General features: G+C 35.3%; 1 long non-coding RNA gene across 2 annotated transcripts; it reads left to right on the top strand.

The window, feature by feature from the left end:
• Positions 1 to 15,631: 15,631 nt before the first annotated feature.
• Positions 15,632 to 19,685, top strand: LOC127466637 (uncharacterized). 2 transcript variants are annotated; one of them, XR_007902807.1, is made up of 3 exons: positions 15,632 to 16,567; positions 16,714 to 16,829; positions 19,242 to 19,685. It is a non-coding gene; the product is annotated as an uncharacterized LOC127466637 (long non-coding RNA). The 2 variants fall into 2 exon arrangements; XR_007902806.1 differs by having other exon boundaries at positions 16,698 to 16,829.
• The last annotated feature ends 819 nt before the right edge of the window (positions 19,686 to 20,504 follow it).

Below are 20,504 nucleotides of genomic sequence, written 5' to 3'. Positions count from 1 at the left end.
TAAAATTTCAGTGCTACAGTTACATTAAAAGTAAATGCAGAACTTGGGCAGAATGTTCTGAATTTATAGTAGGTCTAAATCCATAAAAGGATTTCAAGGTCTGGTGAATTTACTTTTACAGCAACAGAATTTCTTGATGCCACTGCTGATGTAAAACTCTCTTAGACTAAGAAATTTGGTCAAGGAAGAATCAGAGAGTGACTGTTCTTTGAGAAGTCTGTGCTCCTGTAATATTCCCATGGCTTTTCTACAGCTGCAGGATGAGAAAGACCATGAGGCTGTGATATACATTTGTATGTGTGTGCCGTGTCTGTCCAGGAGAGCGATGGATGATTATTGTTGTTTCCCACAGAATTGCTCCAACATCTCTTACACATGACTTCTATATATCAGTTCGGGACAATAAAATTGTTACTTTGACTTTTATAGCTAGGTTACTTGTAATCTAAAGGTAGATAATAATTATTTGAACTGATAAAAGATCGATATTGTATTATTTTGTATAATTTACTGAAATACTTGTGAAAGCCTTTGCACTATTCAATTGGTTTTGGTTTCGAAAAGCATAATTGCACTCAGAAAGTACACAGTCTGTTACCAAAGTTTATTAAAGAGGGATAAAAGGTATTGCATACATCAGAAGCCAAATGCTGACTTAAGAAGAAAGCTGAAAAGAGTTAGTAAGAGAAGTATGCAATTCCTGGAAAAGATGATAGTGATGCTATCTCACCAGTAAGCCAGCACAGGTAAGGAAGAACCAACTAAACTTCAGAGGTACCAGGTTCTGTCAAGTTGTAAAGCTAATTACCAACTTTCTGAGCAGTTCCCTGTATTGCCAGTTTCAATATTCACCTGCATTTACATGCTGCATTTTGAAAGGTAATGTTCCATAATAAAATTTAGATAGAAAAATACACTAAACATCAATACTTCAATAGAAGTTGATCCTATCTTAATGAAAAAACTTTTTAAAATTATAAATTCCCCAGAGTGTTTTCACAAGATATATTGTATATTATTGGTCCTTTTCCCACATTTTAATAGTTTTTGCTTAGTACCATGTAATAATTCAGGTCAGAAAAGATTATCTAGTGCATCATGTCTAAATGTTTTCACTATTGCTGCTATCCTCTGCCCTATTAGAGGGCAAAAAAGAAAGCTTTCAGACTCATTAGCAGATGCACTGATCCTACTGACTCTGTATCTCTTAATAAACAGGTTGTTCATGAAGTCAGTCTGTTTATGTTCATGTTTATATTCATGATCTGTAGTAGCACTGCGAGTTTTTTGTCTTCTCTTCATATTACCTATGAGGTTTATGGGTCTAGAAAGGAGCAGAACACTTTTAAAAGGACCATGTGTAGGCTGCAAAGCCTTTCTAGGAGCCCATAGGGGTCTCTGCGGGACAATCCATATGGCTACGAGTTTTGTGTTGCAGCAGGAATAAAACAGCATCCCTGTCTTTGAAACAAACAGAGCAAATTGAGATGAAATGATAGAGATGGAAATACTGCTAGAAAAAAACAGTAGGAAATAATGTGGCTAGAGGCAGAGTGAACTGTACACTTTACTATCTTTGCAAAGGTTTCATTTTGCTTGTTTTTCTCCTTAGTTTCATTTTAATTTGATTATTTTCAATTTAGAATATTGGATTTTAAAATACTTCTTTAATTTCAAGAAGACAAATAATGGTGATTATTCACGTGATTTAGAATACATGCAAATTCTCTGGAACAAAACTTCTACTCTAGGGCTTTTCTATGATAGGTAGAATATCAGTGAAAATAAGATTCAGTTTTCGCACAGGAACTTTAGTTGAAATTGAATTAAATTAACTTGAAATTGAATTTAAATTAACTCCTTGTTGCAAAAATAAAACATCGTGGATTTGTCATAATCTTATTGTCCAGTAGTCTGTTCTACAGTGCTGTTCTGTTCTATAGCAGTGAGATTTCAATCTCATTCTGAGTACCTACTTACTTTACACATTGCATTAAGACCTGGGGTTTCACTGATATCTCTCATGTCATGACTACAGTCTATTTTAAATTTCATTTTCACAGATTTCACATGGGAATTTGTATGCATGTAATGTGGAAGGAACCAAAGCAATATTAGGGACAACGAGACCATAAGCTTCATCTTCCTAAAGTCCTATACAGAGAAGCCACAGCAACTGCCTCTGGGTGTTCTTTGTTCTGTTTCACCACTTTGCCATCTGGGGAAACATAAGAGAATCAATACATCAGATTCTGGAGGTTTTGAGGTTTTGCTTTAGAGGTTATTTCTTTTTAACAAATGCTTTTTTTCCTCCTTTTCTTTATAAATATATTCAGGGGAAAATATTGTAACTGGTGACAACTGAAGTAACTAAATTCTGCAGCTTTTCTTAGATACAGATAAAAAGGTTGCAAACCTTGCTTGACAGTGTCCAGTGACAGCATGATGGACAAATTTTTCATGGACTTTACATTAGTGTGATGTATGGTTCTTTTTGCCTCCTCCCCCTCGATAAATTAACTTCATTGAGGATAAATGTAAATACAAGAACAAGCAGTAACATTACTCAATAATTTAATTCTTCTTCACTGTGTCCTTGAAACGTCTTAAAAAGCATTGCAATCTTTTAGAGTGACTTAGTGCATAAGGTAGCAAAGTACCGAGAGATCTTAATGGTTTCACAAAATTAGACAGGCATTGATTTTAAGCTGGGTTTTTTTGTTCCCTCTTTATTAATACCTTTCTTTGTATAGTGAAGGAAATTTGATGAAATACATCTCTCTCTGATCTTTAAAATTATAATGCCAATTGAGATGTTTATTATTAAATAGTTGGCATTGTTATGTGTTGTAAATTTTAGGATTACAAAGTTATTACATTCTGCCAATTAATGCACTGATTCATTTTCAGTTAAGCATGAAAAAATGGCTTTAACTTCTTGATCTTGTGTGAATATGCTACCCAAAGGCCTTCATCTGTAGAAATGTCTCAAATAAACATGTCTGAATATGACTGTTATTTTTATTTTTCTGAATGAATGTATAATTCTGAATAATTCTTACTTGCATCATTTATGTCTTACCCTACAGTATTCATTGCAGAGATAGAGCTCCTTTGATTTTTAGATGTCTGAATAAAAAGTAAGTGTGCCCCGTGTGTTATAATATTTATATTAAGTCATATCTTTTAGTATGTCTAGGGGGCTAAGAGCCAAGAATCCTGGATTTTTGTCCGAGACCACTGAAAAAAAAAGAACATCCCAAATCACAAGTCTATTGATTCTTCTTATAACTGGAGCCTTCCTTGTTCATCTGAAGGCGTTAACTCACAGGGATGAGAGAGCATCCTGCCCTATGCTCTCCACATATATGACCACCTTATGGCCTAACTTAATCAAAGTAGTTGCAACCACTTCATTTTAAGAGACCCTTCATGATGCTTCTTCCTTCTGTCAAGGTGTGTCAATTCCATTGTTAGGGAGACATCAGGTCTTTTTTCTTCAGCTAATCAAATACAAAACACAGGAGTTTCACCATTATCACTTTTGGAAAATTGTGTTTAACTTCAGACACCAAGGAAACTGCAAGGCTAACAATAGAAAGTCTTTAAGCTTTGTTAGTGTAGGAAAAGTGAAGGGCATGGTGACTACACAGTCCAGTTCACAGCTTGGATGTTATTGGATTGAAGTCTGTGCACCCAATAGGTGGTATCACTGTGACTTTGGATTTTTATTATTTAAAATAAAGCATATGAAGTTATATATAAGAAAAGAAGAGGAAAGCTGAACAACTTGGTGAGTACAGTCACAATACTTTTCAGGGACCACTAATATTGAATTGATTGTTACTAACTAGTAGAGGAAAAGTCTCCCTAGCCCTTTTACTTCCCTGTTGGATATAATAACATTTCTATTTGCTTTTCTTTTGGTCAATACCACTATTACTGTAATTGCCGTGAACAATTAGAAAGGTATTTAAAATACAGTTACCCCAAATTCTACTTGCACAAACAAAGTGCTGCAGCAAGGGAATATGCATTCTTAATTCACAGCTGGTAGTCACCCTTGGAAATATCACTGCACATTAGACTAAGTCTTATCTGATATAAACAGATGTAGTTCCGCTGGCGTATTTTGTATTTTGTAATGCTCTTTTCCATAAGTTCTGAAGGCTCATATTACTTAGGAATATATGTTGCTTTCTTCTAGGCAATGTGTCTGAGCTGTAACTATCAACATGTGATATGCAGATGTGAAAGACCTGGTGAAAACAAAAGCCCATTAACCACTATTTGGGGGAACAGACAGTTCTGTTTAACGTTGGCTGAAAACTAAGGACTCCTGATGATAAATGCAGAAGCTCTGTTTTCTCTTGTAATAAGTGACTGTGATTCAGCCTTAGGCATAACACAAAGAGGCTTCCAAACTTTCAACAGATTAATTTTTTTTGTCATATTGATTTTGATGGCCCTAGACCAAAAATTAATTTAACCCAACAAGTTTAATGTCTTCAATAAAACAAAAGTTAGTAACTAGAGGAAAAAAGAGTCTGGATATACACCGTATGTATTTTTCTACTCTTCTTATCTACACTTTCTCCAAGCAAAAAACTAATGTAGACTCCACTAGCATCTGAGGACTCTCTGCCACATGCATCATCTGAGAAACTCATAATGATAGTTTTGGCTTAGTTTTCAGTATATTCTCTGATCTTGCCAAGATGGAATTTGAGCCAGATTTTTAAAATTTAAGATTGTGGGCAGATTTTGAATGAATCATATCTAGCTGTTAGCAGAAATAGTGGGAGAACAATCAAAATGGCATTGTCTGTGACATATCTAGGACTGTGGGAACAACCTTTCTACTATCCTTAGGAAAAGCATCTTGGACTATTTTGTTCTTCCATCATACATTCATATGTTACTACTTCCATTCTTTGAAGCTTGGTATCCTTGGTAAATTTAGTATCTTTGTGAATTAAACCCACTTCAGTAAAAAGCATTACCTATTAGACACCATGATGCAGATTCTGTTTTGTATAGGCAGTTTTTAAAAAAGTGTACCCTGCCTCGAATTAAAAAAAAAAAAAACTAAAAAATTGACCTGACAGAGAAGTAACATTGGCAGTGAAAATTATAAAAGCAGTAGGTATGGCTAAGATTCTGGTTAGACATAAAAGAATTCTGTAAGTCAGCCATATCAGGATATGATTTATTGTAACTATAGTTTATCATTCAGTATCCATGAGTATATTAGACCTATCAAAAGCAGAAATCTGAGTTCATCTTTTTTCCTCTATGGTGCTTGGATAATGCTCTGTAACAGTGTGTGTTGAAGAGAGAGATAACACTACAATACATGTGTTGCATAGCTTAAATTAGTATAAAGTACAAGAAAAATTTTGACTGTCTTTCTTCATTGTTTCTAGAATTAAATTTATATGAAACTTTTCAATTCAGTGATGTCAATTATATGTCCAGTGTAGAATACAAGTATGAGTCTGAGAGGGATGATTTTACTTGTAAAATTATATCTGACCATTTTCTTAAAATATGAAGGGTCAGTGACAATATGCTGATTTTGAAGATAAATCAGTTTATACCATGTACGAACTTCTGTCCCATTTGGCTATTAAAGCCATATTTTCTATAACGTCATCAATAAGATAAATAGTGACTATGTGACTGGTTTAAATATACCATAAAGCCTGAAAAAGAAACAAACATCTAAGACCTCCAAAATATATGTGCTAGAAAACTAGATAGATCTGAAGAGCTCAGCCACAGGTTTCCATATCAATAACTTAGCCTTCAGATTTTAATATCTTCAGTGATCTAGGGAAATAGACTATATTCAACAAAATGCAAGTTTATAGCTCAGTGGATGGAGATTCAGTCTTCCATTATAAATAAATGGCATTGCATTAAATTGCCATAGCCTCTTACTACACAACACTATCTGACTCTAGTAAAATATTACTGTATTACTTTGCTCTTTGTACCAAGAGCAGCAGTTCATATTACCAACAACAACTAATTTGCCCCAGGGAACATCGAGTTCTTTTTGAACTGCAGTACACATGAATAGAGGTGAGTTGATCATCTGTTTCCCCCATTAATTTCCAATGCAAGAAATACTAGCTTTTGTGGCAGAAGGACAGTCATACAAACGACTGAAAGGTCACCTTATCCAACCATTTTTGCTTCTTTGAGCTAATCATTCCTGTGTGACTATGTTATAAGATAGATATTGATTTACAATATGCAGCTGAGCACATAATACTTTTTGTTATTTTTGAATAAAATATAAAAAAATTAACACTAAAGACTTTATTTTTTTAAGTAAATAGTCTCAAACATTGACAAAAAGATAGTCCCTAATTTAATAAATATTTTACAGAGTCTTATGGCAAAAGATAGAGTTTTTCTCTTCACTTGTGGATTGCAGGTGGGTAGACAAACACATTATTTTACACAGGTATTTAACGTCTTGCACTTTTAGCATTACAAAGTTCCTATTAGCGCATTTGGTAGAATTATAAACTACGAACTTAAAGTACTCACAGGCACATACAGATCAATATTCTAACATCAGTGTTGGTATGAAGTATAATTAGCATAGAAAAAAACCCCATTTCTATTATTGACATGCAATAGATATGCTCTTTGAGTTGTTTGGTTTACTGGGTTGCCAAGTTAAAGAAAAGAAACCAAACCCGAGTATGTGTATATGTGATGAGGAAAAGTACCATTCTGCAGTATTTCAATCTCTTACAGCTTCAAAATACACTACATAAATACCACAAAATTTGTCCTATCTTCAGAAAGTCTTGGTGATATCAGAGACAATGTGCTTTCAAAAGCAATGCCAAGCCACAATTTCCTCTGTGAGTTGCTCAGTCCTACTGGAGTGTGTTTGATATGATCTAAGAGTATTTATCAAATTGTCTGCCATTGAGACTGGGGCGCTTTGTGTGTTTCACAATGTTATATCTGACCTATAATGGAAGTTAGGCAAGCACTAGATGACTAGATGACCAGTCCTACAAAGTATGTTGTTACATACATAGACTAGGAGCTCAGAGAGCTTTGTAGTTCAAAATTTAATTAGTTAATGATGTCTCTAACCACAGGCTTTTATGATTTCCATATTGTAGGTTAAAAATTGAGGGAATTTTCTAGGGAACTATGTATTTACACTTGTACTGTATAATTTTTCTTCCCCGTGGCATCTGTTACTGGTCACTATCAGAGAGAAGACTTTGGATAAACGTACTCTTCTTAAGCATAGATTAAATTTTTAAATGACCATTAATTCCATTTAAGATAACTATTGCATTACATTTATAACCTTCTAAATAAGCTCATAGTTACTGCTCAAAGATTATACAGTTTGTCTAGACTGAAATATTGGACTGCAAAACTGAAAAAATTTTTTCCCCTGTTCTGACACTTTTTCCTTGCTGTCACTTCATCCTTCAGAATCTCTGCTGTTGTTGGACAGTCCTACATGAGAAATACACTGTAAGACACTAGTGTGTGATACAAACAAAGGAGTCTTTTAATATAAATAGATAGATAAAACTCTATTGGAAAATCTGCGCTTTGCTCCATAATTATTAATTCTACCACTTCAAATAAAACAAGATCTCTTTCTGAAATGCAAGTTGATGATACTGCTTTATCTTTGCTAAAATTTGTCAGCTCAGCTGCCTCACTCACAGATCACCCCTTATCCTTCTTTAGATGAGTATTGCTGATATGGCCATGAAAAATCAAACAGAATATGCACAGCCATACTACAGTCATAGCAATAAAATCAGTATAACGCCAACTTAACAGCGCTGAACTGAAGCCACGTATCTTGGTGACCTCTAAAAACATACATACAGAATTACAGGACTGGGAGTGATTTACTTACTATTCAGTAGGCAACCTGTACTGGCCTCAGTTTAGTTACAACTATAGTAACCCTCATATCTGTGTTACATAGTCTAGCTTTCTGCTTCCAACTGAAGTGCAGGTAAATCTGATGTCTGGAAATATCACTTCCAGTTCCTAGCATTTGTTGTTCAAGGAAGACTAATTCTCTTTACTGTAATTAACTTGATTTCCTGCTTTATGAGATTCTCTCTGTTGGTGCTCTAAATCTTAGAGAAGACTCTTCATAAACATGATCAAAACTATTTTATTCATAACTATAGTTCATTTGATGAGCTTTATTGATCATAATTCCCCTTGCTTAGAAACAAACAGAATTACACTACCACAAAGACTTCTCTCTTTTCCTTCTTCTCTTCAGAAGTAATCATATCTATCAGCCTCTTTATTTAATCACTGAGAAACCTCACCCCTTGCTGTTAGAAACTATAAATTGAACTGCAATACAGAATATGAAATATAAAGTTCCAGATAACAAAACCTGGCTGTAATTATGTTCAGACACACACACACACAAAAAAAAGGCCACAGAGGGAGACTTTTAAGCCGAGTGCCAGAAAAGCAATGAAAAACAAAAACCAAACCCAAGGTAACCCAGTATAGAATGAAACAGTCCATATGTCTTCTAACTCATGTCATTAGACACATTATGAAATACAGGGAAGTCTACTGTGTTTAGATGTTGGTTGAAGCAGGGAATATGTCATCATGTTGTTTGTAACTTTTATAAGTTTATCTTTCGATTACCAGAAATTTGGTTGGCATGGGACAATATGGACTTGGTGAAGCATAAAGAGATCTTGAGTCACAATTCTGCATCTGCTACCTACTTGTGTATATTGAAAGGAATTTTTTTTGTGCTACAGTTTACCTGTGTATTAAGTGGGAATTATACATGTGTTTTGTGGATTAATTAGGCAAAAATTCTGAGGTACTTTTTAAACATATAGAGTGCTGTGTAAATATTAAGGCTCAGATCCACACCAGTGTTTTAGCACACATTTTTTGCAGTTCCAAGCTTTTATGATCCTTGTTTGAAACTTTTGTATTTTCTTTAATCAAACAATTGTTGCTTGTAGAATGTGTTGCTGAAAAAGTTCACATGGTGGCAAGTGTTATTCAAATGTTGCAGTTTTTTATAAGTATACTTTCAGTTTTTTACAATGCATTTTCCATCTTAAGGCCTTATGTAGATTACTGTTAACATAAGCAGAAATTACTGAGAGGAAAAGGGAAGCCTTTACTCCCAAAATTGAGTTGTTCTTTTGATGTACATGGGTCATTGCAATTATTACTCTAGGAAGCATTGAGTCTGCAAAAGTTTATTTTCTTATTTTGGTTGTGATTTTTACCCTTAAAAACCCGCAATTCATAAGTTTTTAATCTACAGAAGTAATTATTTGTGCCAAAGGACTGAGGCAAAGGATAGAAGAGATTTCATCTTAACTGTATAAAAGGCAAAAATATGAGACACACAGGCATGGCAAGAGAATGGCTTGATGAATTCATAACCAGGAGGCTTACTTTTTCAGCTTTCTTCAGGCTGTTCAGTTTGCAACAACACCTTGAGGGTTGTTACTCCATTACTATGCAGAGGTTTCATTTGGCTTCTGGCTGCACAGGCCTTTATGCCCATTGTCCAGTCACAAGCGTGAACTGTTGCTACATACAGTAAATATGTTTGTGATATACTGCTATGATCAAGGGAACTAGACATGAAGTAAAAATGAAGTCCCAGATTCTTTCAGAACAACATGGTGAAGGCATTAATGAAGTATATGATACATCTGACACAGACATTAACCTCCAATTATTGGCACATCTCAACTTACAGGCAAAATTCAAAGAACTTATTTGCCATTCATCAATTAGTTTGCATCTTGAAAAGATTAGTATGACTTTCACAAGTCACAGGAAACAAATACACAACAAAATACGAAACAAAATACACAATAAAATGCATGAAATGGAAGAATTGACAAGAGGAAGGATCATACAGATAAAAACATTATTGGACTACTGGTTCTTCATTTCTTCAATCAATTAAATTTAGGCAAATAATGACTGGCTATTGAATTATATGCTGGCAACTTACTTGAAGGTATCATTATAAGAATAAGCCCTCTTATAATCCTTGAAAAAAAAGATTCTGCAAAATAAACTAACTAAATGAACAAATTTATGCATTGCTTCCAAGCTTACAGTCTTGGATTGCTTCTTAAACATGCATATTTGTAATTAAAAGTCTTTTAACACTCTTGATAATAAGGTTGAGGATTATATAAAATGAAAACTTAATGAGTACATGTTTAATACTTTTAGTGGCTACGTTGCTGTTTTTAATAGAAACTGATTTGTCTATTTAACTGCTATTTGACTTAGTTTGGGTCTAGACCAACACACAAGGAACAGAAGAGTGGTATTTTTCTCACTAAATTTCCAAAGATTGTGGGGGTTTTGGTTGCCAAACTTTTGTAATTGTTAAGTGGAAAAGAATCAGTTAAAAAGTTTTGGATTAAGGCAGCACAAAACCACCAGGGAAATTCATGCTACTAGAGCAGCCTCTTGATCCATGTAATACAGTCAATAAGGCTGAGACTCCCAAGGGTGGTCTTAAGGTCCTGTTTTTAGCTTTGTGCCTGTGATGCCTTTTGGACTAGTAGCATATGTTTCAGGAGCTCCTGAAATCATGAGGGACTTGGCATCACGGAAGAGAATCCTTCATAAAAGATTAGTGGAGGCTCATTTGATTCCAGGCTATGAAGCTGATAATATCTGAGGGTTCCTGATCTCACATATATTTTTAATAGGGACTGAAAAAGACCTGCTTGCAAAGCTCTCTAACTGGTCTGAGGGGTTTTTTAAAAATCCAAAAAAGGATGAAAGTAAAATTATTTTATAAGTCTAAAACTTGAGACTTATACTCTGTAACATATCTTTAATTTTTATTTATTTTTAAAATAAAACTAAGCCACCAGGAAACAGTATTTCTTCTTAAAGGATATTGCAGTTTCAAATTATTACATAAATATATTTTAATTCAGAACCATCCTGTTTTTTTACTTGCTCAAACTTGCTGCATTGCAGTGGTGTGCACATTTGTAATTTAATGTTGGTAAATCTCTTTAAATGTTAACTTTGTTATTTAAACACAGATTTATGCATTTCAATGCATTTCAATTTGAAAACCAAAAACCAGGAGGATCTAATTTAGATGAAAGAGCAGAGTAGGAGTCAGGCAAAATTATTTGCAGAATCAAGTATAATTCATTATTTTCGTGTGTGTTTGTTTACCCACCAAACAGTTCTGACAGCGTAGCAACCATATACAGATACCTGATTTCATCATGGAAGTCTATCTACTCATGGATCTACCCTTTTCAACCCTACTGGTGAAGCTTCTGTAGAGTGCAACAGAAATGTTGTTGCAGGTTCAAAGTCATGCAGTTGGGAAACAAAAACAAGGCAGTTAAAGCACATAGTTAGGGTCTGTGAAAGACATTCCTCTTTCAGAGGTGTTTTCAAACTTACTATTGTCACAAAATACAGTTCATGATGTATCACCAAACATATGTAGGATAACTCAAACATGTCCATGTGCAGAGAAGAGGTTAGTATTTCCTCCTGAAATAATTCCAGAAGTGCTTGCCACAGGATGTTCTCAGAGTGCTTGTGAGTCACAGATTGGCTGTGCAATCCATAGGTTTTCTTCAATTTCTGTCTGTTGTAGTGCTCGAAAGGGGGTCTTTGATTCTAGATCTGTATTTTTTACTCCAAGACAGCCAGTCACAGTTAAAGTTAAATGAAACTTGAAAGGTATTTAAATTCTAGACCTTGAAGTCTCATTAGAGGTGTCTCATCCCTGGCATTCTCCATTTTCAAAATAATTTTCTCCAAATCAAGGGCCGTCCCTAGAACATACGATGGCTATAGACTTTGTCCTGAAGAACGCTCACCTGGGGAGCATTTTGAAAGTGTCACAAGTAATTTCTTTTGTTTAATGTGTATTTTAATTTTTTCTTTAGAGAAAAATTATGTTTCCATGTGAAAACTATTATTTAGAGCTCCTTTTGATTTGTTTCAGTGCACCAACAGGAACATCTGTACGAAACATTCTTTTGTTATGATTTATGCTTAGTTCCTTACCATGTCTGCAGACAGAATTTTTGGCTTTCTTTCTTTTCAATAATATTTTGAATTTTTTTTTTCCAGTAAATAGAGCCAACTTTTTAGGAAGATGACTTCTTTTTACCTAAAAGAAAGTGGTTTTTTTCTGTATTATCCACAAGTGCTTTAATTAGTGAAATGCGGTCTGTTCATATGCAGCTTTCTATCTTACCAGTGAAACAGATAAACACTTAAAATTTTAATGTAGCTTAAAAGTGTCTTTATATTTGTACTAATGTCTGGTAAGAATAATGTTCTTGTAGGAAATTAGCATTATGAAATTAAGAATCATATGTAATTTTTCCACACTCTCTTACGTCCTCCTAACTGTTAGAGAACACTAAGTCTGCATTTGACGAGTAGATAAGACACAGACACAGTAAAATTAAATTTTTCTCTAGTAAAAGAAAACAGAAGATTATTAAAGATTAAACTAATAGCTTTAAGTACAAATCATTTATCAAAGCAATGTAAATTGGAGAGATCTTTTGTTTGTAATCCACCCTATTTCTGGTCTCTGTTATCCCTTTTTATGTGGTAATTTACATTTTTCCAGGTGTTGAGAAAACACAAATGTAGATTACTAATAAGAAAAGGCAGTCAAAACATATCAGCTTCTGCAGAGGGTGATATGCCAGAAATATTTTTCAGGGGGCACAGTGACTGATTTAAGAATCTGATTTCTGTGAAAGATCTTGATCTGCCATGAAACCTAATGCTGCTAAAGCAGTTTAACTCATCATACTTTAGTTACATGGAGAGGAGCAAGGTGCAGAAAGGAGGCTGCAGCACATTCATTAGTTCATTAACATTAGTTATTTTACATGGAAATAGTGGAATTACATTATAAACACTTCATGCAGCAATCTTGAACTTCCATGCTGAGACCACCTCGAATGCTCAGCACTGCTTATTTTTTTCATCCCAATGAAATAACTTGAAAAGAACCCTGCTTCAAACTGTGTATCATGATGGGGCAATCTGCTGTTCCTTGATGCTTCAGGGTATTTTGCACAAGGTTAAATTTACTCATGTGTTTTTATCTACAATTTTAAATTACTTCCCTTTGCTTTGAATTTTGATCTCCTCAAAAGTAAGAAATGTCTGAACAGAGAAGTCCACAATGCCTTATGCAAAACTGAAATTACAAGCCTGGCTGTCACAGCATTAAGCTTCTGAATGCTTGACTTATCAGTAGATAATTTTACAGGAAGCACATGGAACGAACATGTCCTAGACAGCAAATGTGAGTGACCAATTATAAGTAAAGTGCAGACTGAGAGCTTTGTAAATGCAAGTAAATTGCACAGATAGGATTCTAACTTTGTTACCTTCCCAGCTGCCATGTCTCTAATATTATTTTAAATTATATTATTTTCAGTAGGATAATTTAAATACAAAGCATTAAATCTATTTCACTGGATTATCTCTATGTGCCTAGATATTAATTTAATCCGTTTCTAATTCATTGGTTGTTTTGTGGATATTTTCCTCTGTTAGCCTAGTCTTTAATATCAGTAGGCTGACAGTCTTTATCCACAAAGAATTACATTATTCAGAGGTGTTGATCATTCTAGAAAAGTGTAAAAGGGATTTTCCTGGCTTATTGATGCTGGTTTCCCCATTAACCTCTTTTTGAATTAATCAGTTGGGGCAACTTTCTTGATAAAAGATTTCAGATGTGTAGAGTAGCCATGAACCAGATATGCCTATGGTTTCTGATTCTTTATTTGTATTTTATATAATATAGAATTTCATAAAGTATTTGGGGAATATACTGGAATAACTAATAAATACAAAGAAGTTGTGATCTGAAAGTACATTGCCTAGATAGAAAAATGTCTAAATGTATCAAGCTAAATATTTGATTTATTTCATTTATTTTTTTCAGCTGAAGTCTGCATATTAACACAGTTTTCTGTTTCTGAAAGTAGTGCTGCTGACTTACAAGTCATAATGAGCACATTCAACTGTCAGCAAGTTTTATGGTTATATATTGCACATATAAACTTGTATGTCTGCTTTGAACTTTAGAAAGTTTAACTTTTTTTGAGTAATTAAAACAAAACAGTTGTTCCTCATGGTCAAAGTGATTAACTTATTTTGCATCACTGCCATTTTTATGTTAGTAAAAGAAGTTGTTTGAGCTGAGCACTTCTTTGTTGCACTTTTTTTGTGAAAGATCATTATTGCATCAGAGGTTTTCATGTCTTGGATAAAGCATGAACAAAGAGCAAACAATTCCTACCTAATGATTTCCAAACATACTTTACCAGAAAATTTACCAAGGAGCTCTGTCACTTTTTCTTTTTGTCAGTACTGCAGACATGATTGATTCTCTTGGCTTGCTGGTTGCTTTTTATTTTAATACTCTTACATATAATCATTCAGAACTGTATGGCTTACAATGAGTTTGTGGCGAAACCTGCCTTGCTCCAGTTCCATGTATTATGTAGGGCGTCACACCTTACAGTCCCCAAAAAACTGTCTATAGTCCCCAAATAGATTATATATTCCATAAGTTATCATCACAATTGCTTCTTCAATGCAAAGTCTCCTATCTTGCTTTCAAAGGCTAAGAGAAAATTTCAATAAGCTTCTAGAAATGTCATTTACTGTGTGGTCTATATCCATCCATTATAATCAGAATAGGAAATAGGCCAGTTTTCAGAACATCCAAGCTCAAGTTCAGAAGCTGGTGCTACATCCATCTGGCACTTTCTTAGACTGTTTTCATGGCTGACTGTTTCATCCAGTGCTGAAATAAGGTGCAAGAGAGAGTCACAAATTGTTCAGCTCAGTAGGCCACCTGGTTTATCTAGGATAGGGTTCTGATTTTCTTCATGAAGTATGGAACAGGTTAGTTTTTTAAAGGCATGTAATTTTTTTACTTTTTTTTTAGGTCAACATTAAATTTTCTCTAACATATTGAGGTATTTTTAGTGGGTTGGATTTATTGTTGTTTGGTTTTAAGAATTCCTATACAGTCTCAGAGGTCTTTTATTTATTTATTTTAAAAAAACTTTTATTTTTCAGTCAAGATCTGTTAGAATTAGTTACTTTATACCTCAAACTTCAGAAACTCAGTACTATTTATTGATTTCTGAAAAAAACTACTAAACAACTCTTTTTTGTACTCTCCTACAAAGGCACTTGGCTGAAACTGTAGTCCACTCTACTGGTTTTCGCTGGGAAAGAGTTAAGTTTCTTCATAGTGGTATGCAGAGTGCTATGTCTTTGATTTGTGACCAAAGCAGTGTTGATAACACAATAACGTTTTACCCAGTGACAAAGTATTTTCTGCTTGTCATACTGCCTTGCCAGCGAGCAGACCAGGGGTACACAAGAAGTTGGAATGGACACAGACGGGACAGCTGAACCCAACTGACCAAAAGGATATCCCACACTATATGGAGTCATGCTTACAAGGGAAGAGGGGAACACTTGGAGTGATGGCATTTGTCTTACCAATTGCAGTTGCATGTGATGGAGCCCTGCTTTAAAAGAGATGGCTGAACACCTGCCTGCCCATGGGAAGTGGTGAATGAGTTCCTTATTTTGCTTTGCTTGGGCATACAGCATTTACCTTCCCTACTAAACTGTCTTTATTTCAACCCATGAGTGTTCTCACTTTTACCCTTCCAGTTCTCTTCCCCATTGCTCTGTGGGAGAGCGAATGAGCAGCTCTGGTGCTTAGCTTCCTACTGGATTAAACCACAACATCTAGTTAAATATTTTTACCTCCTGAATAATGTAAATTTACTGCTCTTTAGAATCCCAGCAAATTCCTTTTGCTCCAAATTTCTCCTTGATTATACTGCAACCTATAAGTGGTGAAGGTGACAAATATAGGAAAACCAAAGTGTGGCACCAAATAGACCATTCCTAGTGTGACCATTTGTATAAGCCAGTGCATAAAACAGGGTCAAGAAGTGTCTTTGTTCTGACACAGTATGACTGTTCTAGTCAGAGTCTCCCTTTGGATAATGAAACTTGACTCTGGAAAATAAACATTTTGATGTAACAAGCCCCCATCCTCTGAAGTTCTTTGCTAGAACAAGATGTGTGCCCAGTGTGAAACACAGCTTGAAAATAGGTCAAGGGAGGCAGGAACTTTCACCATTTGAAAGAGATAAATTGCATCTCGGCGCCAGAACTGCTTCTCTTTTCTCATCCAAACCAAAACTCCAAATTATCCAGAATGGGAGAAAAAGAAAATCATATAAGAATACTGAGAATATGGCACATTTTGAAGTGTGGAAAACTGGAAAATTCTTCATATTGTCATCTTTCTCTTGCCAGCAGAAATAATATCATCACCAATTTGTCTTTGGTGCCTTTCTTCCTTAAGCTGTAACTCTTTCACTATATTTCCAACTTCAAATGTCACCATGGCCAGCCTTTGCGAACAAAGATTTGGGAAAGGTCATTACCCTTCGAGCCTGCGCAGTGGATTTTTTAGGTGAGACACAGTGTGCGCTGAACTGAGCCCACCCTTTAATCCTGAGGTTCATCTGCCGGGGCCCAGCGAGCTCGGACGGTGGCAGCGAGGTCCTCAGGACGTAGGTTTGTTTAGAGTGACTTTCTCTTAGATGGATGGCCTTACAGGGCTGACGAGCTCCATCTGCCCGGAGGAGTTCCCTGACCAGGAATCGAACCCAGCCGCAGTAGTGAGAGCACCACATCCTAACCACTAGACCACCAGGGAACTCCCAACTTCAAATGTAAGCTTACAATAAAACACTTGTAAACGCATTGGTTTCTTCTCAGATATTTTACTCTATACCTGTACCATGCTTCTTCTGAAAGCCCTTGTGCTAAAGTCAGAGTATTGAATAAGTTAATATTTATATATTCAATTATGAACTCATCCACTACATCAATATGTAGGATTTTTATTTTAATTTCAGAGGTTGAATTTTCAAACATAAATCTCCCTTCTTCTCCCCACACCAACCTCCATGGTAACCACTTCTTCCCTTTTCTTTTCCTCCCAAATAAGCTGTTCATATTTACCAATATTTTTAGCTTGCCTAGGCAAATAAATGTCAGCTTGAATTCATGCCCAGTGCTCATGGATGCTATCATGCCCTTTGTTTTTGTAGATGTACATTCAAGCACAACACTAGCCTATTGTGTGTAGGGTTTTTTGTAAAATAGCTTCTATCTGTACAGCATTAAATTACTTTTTGCCACCATACATTGGTTAAACAAGAGAGTATATTACCTGTGAAAACGCAAGTGAATAGGGCAGATGCATTGTTGGAAAATTCATGTATATGTATACATAAATAATCAATATTTGCATACATTTACTGATCTATTTTTCTGTATTTCTGACTTTTTTTTTTTTTGGTCAAACTGTTCTGGTTCTGTGCTTCTGTGCTTGCTGGAGGCTGCGATTGATAAAGACTGAGATCAGCAGAGAAATTCATATGATTTTAATGAACAGAGATCAATTCCATACACTGTTAAACCAAAACCATCTGTTTTATTTGAGAAGTATTGCCCATTGCTTTAAGCTTTGTAACTCTCTTTAAAGTATGAACAGACTTATGTTTTTTGATGTTTTATTTTTCAATAAGTTCATATCAGGAGTTAAGGAACTTTCTTTTTAATTTGTTTTCTTTTTATTTTTTTCCTTTTGTTTTCTCTGTTAGACTTATTTTTTCCCATTTTTCTCATTCTTCTATTTTTTTCTTCTCCTTTCCAGTTTTTTTCTCAAATGTTTCAAAGCACAGTACTTGAATTTCTGACAATTATAGTTAGTGTCAGCTCTCTTTTTCTTCTTGTGCTGAACCAGCTTTTAAAAGCCACACCATCTCTCTCAGCAGGTGACTGCTGACTTGTACTGCTAGAAAATCATGCCTTTCCAGACAGTCAATGCCAGAGGAGGAAAGCTGCCTTGTGGCAGTTTTAATGACCTAAATTGAACTGGTACAATTGGGTGAGGAAGGCTTGAGCATTACACAGCTGATTAAGAATTGCATAATCTATAATTCTGTTGGACCAGCAAGTGCCAAGTGACTCTGTGTCAGTAAATGAGGACAATATATTTAGCAGCATAGAAATTCACCCTTGAGACTCTTTCTCGGTGTTTTACAGTTGCTGTATTTTTTGCCAAAACCCGTTATGTCTGAATAAATAAAAAGATACTAACAGTGTGTATATTAAAGACAGCAGAGTACCAGGCTGCTATTTATTTTCTGACAATAAATCATTGGTATTTTATTCCCATGGTACTAGTTAAGAGTGTTCTAAAGAAGTAACTCAAATATCATGACTCAGTGGCTCTCAAAGCAGTCTGCTGGGGAATACCCTCAGACTTCAAAATATAAGAGTACTTAGGTTACATTAGGTCATGTTGTTAGTGCACTTAGGTTCTCTTTTGGTCATGATAGGAATTTTTCTTAGATAGGAAAAAAACTGCACCTGTACAGAAACCAATGTGACAATGTGTGTACAGAGATGTACAGGGGTAGGGATGAGGGATTTTGGCTGAGTTGCAGTGTATGGGCAACTATATGAGATGTTTATATGTTTACAGAGGAGTAAGAGAGAAAAGAACATGTTCTACAAAAAAATTTATATAGTTTTATTTCGATTCCACAGAAAAGGGATAATAAAGAGTATTTTTTAACTGAGAGAAACTATTTGTTCTTCCTTTGCTAGTCCTTTCCTGCCATGTAGGGCAGATTGTTGTTATACACTCAAAGTGCTGAAATCCCTATCCAGATCTTCTTATTCAAGCAAAGCTGTCACTAATTTCAATGGCAGCTCTGCCTGATTAAAGAGAAGTGAATAGAGCCCTGAAGCAATGGTGTTTTGTCCTTGTCTTTGCTCTTCTGGCCCATAACCATTACTTTTAAAGAGCTTGAAGCAATACTGGCACCAGCAGTGTTTCAGATGAACAAGCAAAAGGATAAAAACCAATACTATGAGTTGTTTTAACTAAGTGCTACTACAAGAAAAGCAAGTGTGTATCGTATTGAAAGAACTGAAAAAGGAAGAATGCATAAAAATATTTTTGAAGTTTCTGTAGTGTTTTAAATACATTAAACATCAACATCAACGCTGCCTCTGTACAATCCTAAACATCCACTGGTCAGATTATGTGACTAATACGTCTGTTCTAGAACAAGCAGCAGTCACAAGTACTGAGGCCATTTTACTGAGAACACAGCTGCGCTGGGCAGGGCACGTCTCCAGGATGAAGGACCACCACCTCCCTAAGATCTTGCTTTATGGTGAACTTGCCACTGGTTGCTGCAAGAGAGGAGCCTCAAAGAGAAGATACAAGGACTCCCTGAAACAACATCTCAGCCTTGGCCATATTGATCAACATCACTGGTCTACTCTGGCCTCCAACTGGGACACCTGGAGGCACACCATCTATAACACTGCTGATGCTTTTGGGAAAGCACACAGGGTCACTCTTGAGGAGAAAAGACAAAGCAGAAAGAATTGTGCCTTGCAGAATATACCACCTAAGGAGTCTTTCTGCTGTGCCTTTTGCAACCGGATGTGCTATCTTGTATTGGCCTTTTTAGCCACCAATGCGCTTGTAACAAACGTGGGTAGAGCCCTTCCCAAATCTTCAGTCGTGAAGCCTAGCCATGAGTGAATCATAAAAATATGTAAGCTTTGTTACTATTTCTATTTATATTCATACGAGTATGTTAAGTGGAACAGCATGCATATGCTTCTTCCAAGGTTATAACCACTGCATTGTTAACTCCATTCCAGTATTGACAGACATTAAAAATATTACTAGTTATTCTTTTCTAATTGTCACACTGGAATTACTAAATAAAATGTCACACTGTTTTATACAAAGAGTTGAGGCAGGGATTTTTAGAATTAAGAGCATAACTCTTCACAGTATTAACTGAGAAATATGATTGAATAAAGGTTTGAATTGAAATTTTCAATGTCTGAACAGAAAGGTCCACAGCAGTGGGACTGATATGACTAAATATAAATATTTATGTTGGTGTCCATCACTCTATAGTCTTTTTCTAGTTGAGTAAAAAATAACTGGTTTTAAGATTGGATTAATACAATTTATATCTCCGCTTTCAGGTAGGAGTATCACTACATATAAAGAGACTATCCTGACTATTTCAGAGATGAACCCTGTACTTTCAATGAGAACATGTTTAAAATACTTATGTTATTATATATAGGTACAGGATCATAATGACTGGAGGTGGTTTCATCTTGGAGAGTAAGACTGATTGTTAAAAGAAAAAATAACGTGCTTATTCCTGCTCCTCTTTTCCTCCACTCCTCCAACAACTCAAGCTCATTATTAGAAGTCTCCCAAATAGGAAATTCCTAGTCCCAGATCTTACCTTACACTGATCTACCCCCAAATTACCTGATATTTATTGGTTAAA

Source organism: Manacus candei, unplaced genomic scaffold (genome assembly GCF_025592945.1).
Source record: "Manacus candei isolate 608988 ecotype Guabito, Panama unplaced genomic scaffold, ASM2559294v1 h1tg000011l, whole genome shotgun sequence".
Lineage (NCBI taxonomy): Eukaryota > Metazoa > Chordata > Aves > Passeriformes > Pipridae > Manacus > Manacus candei.
Note: the sequence above shows the minus strand (reverse complement) of the source record. Positions and strands in the feature narration are given on the sequence as shown.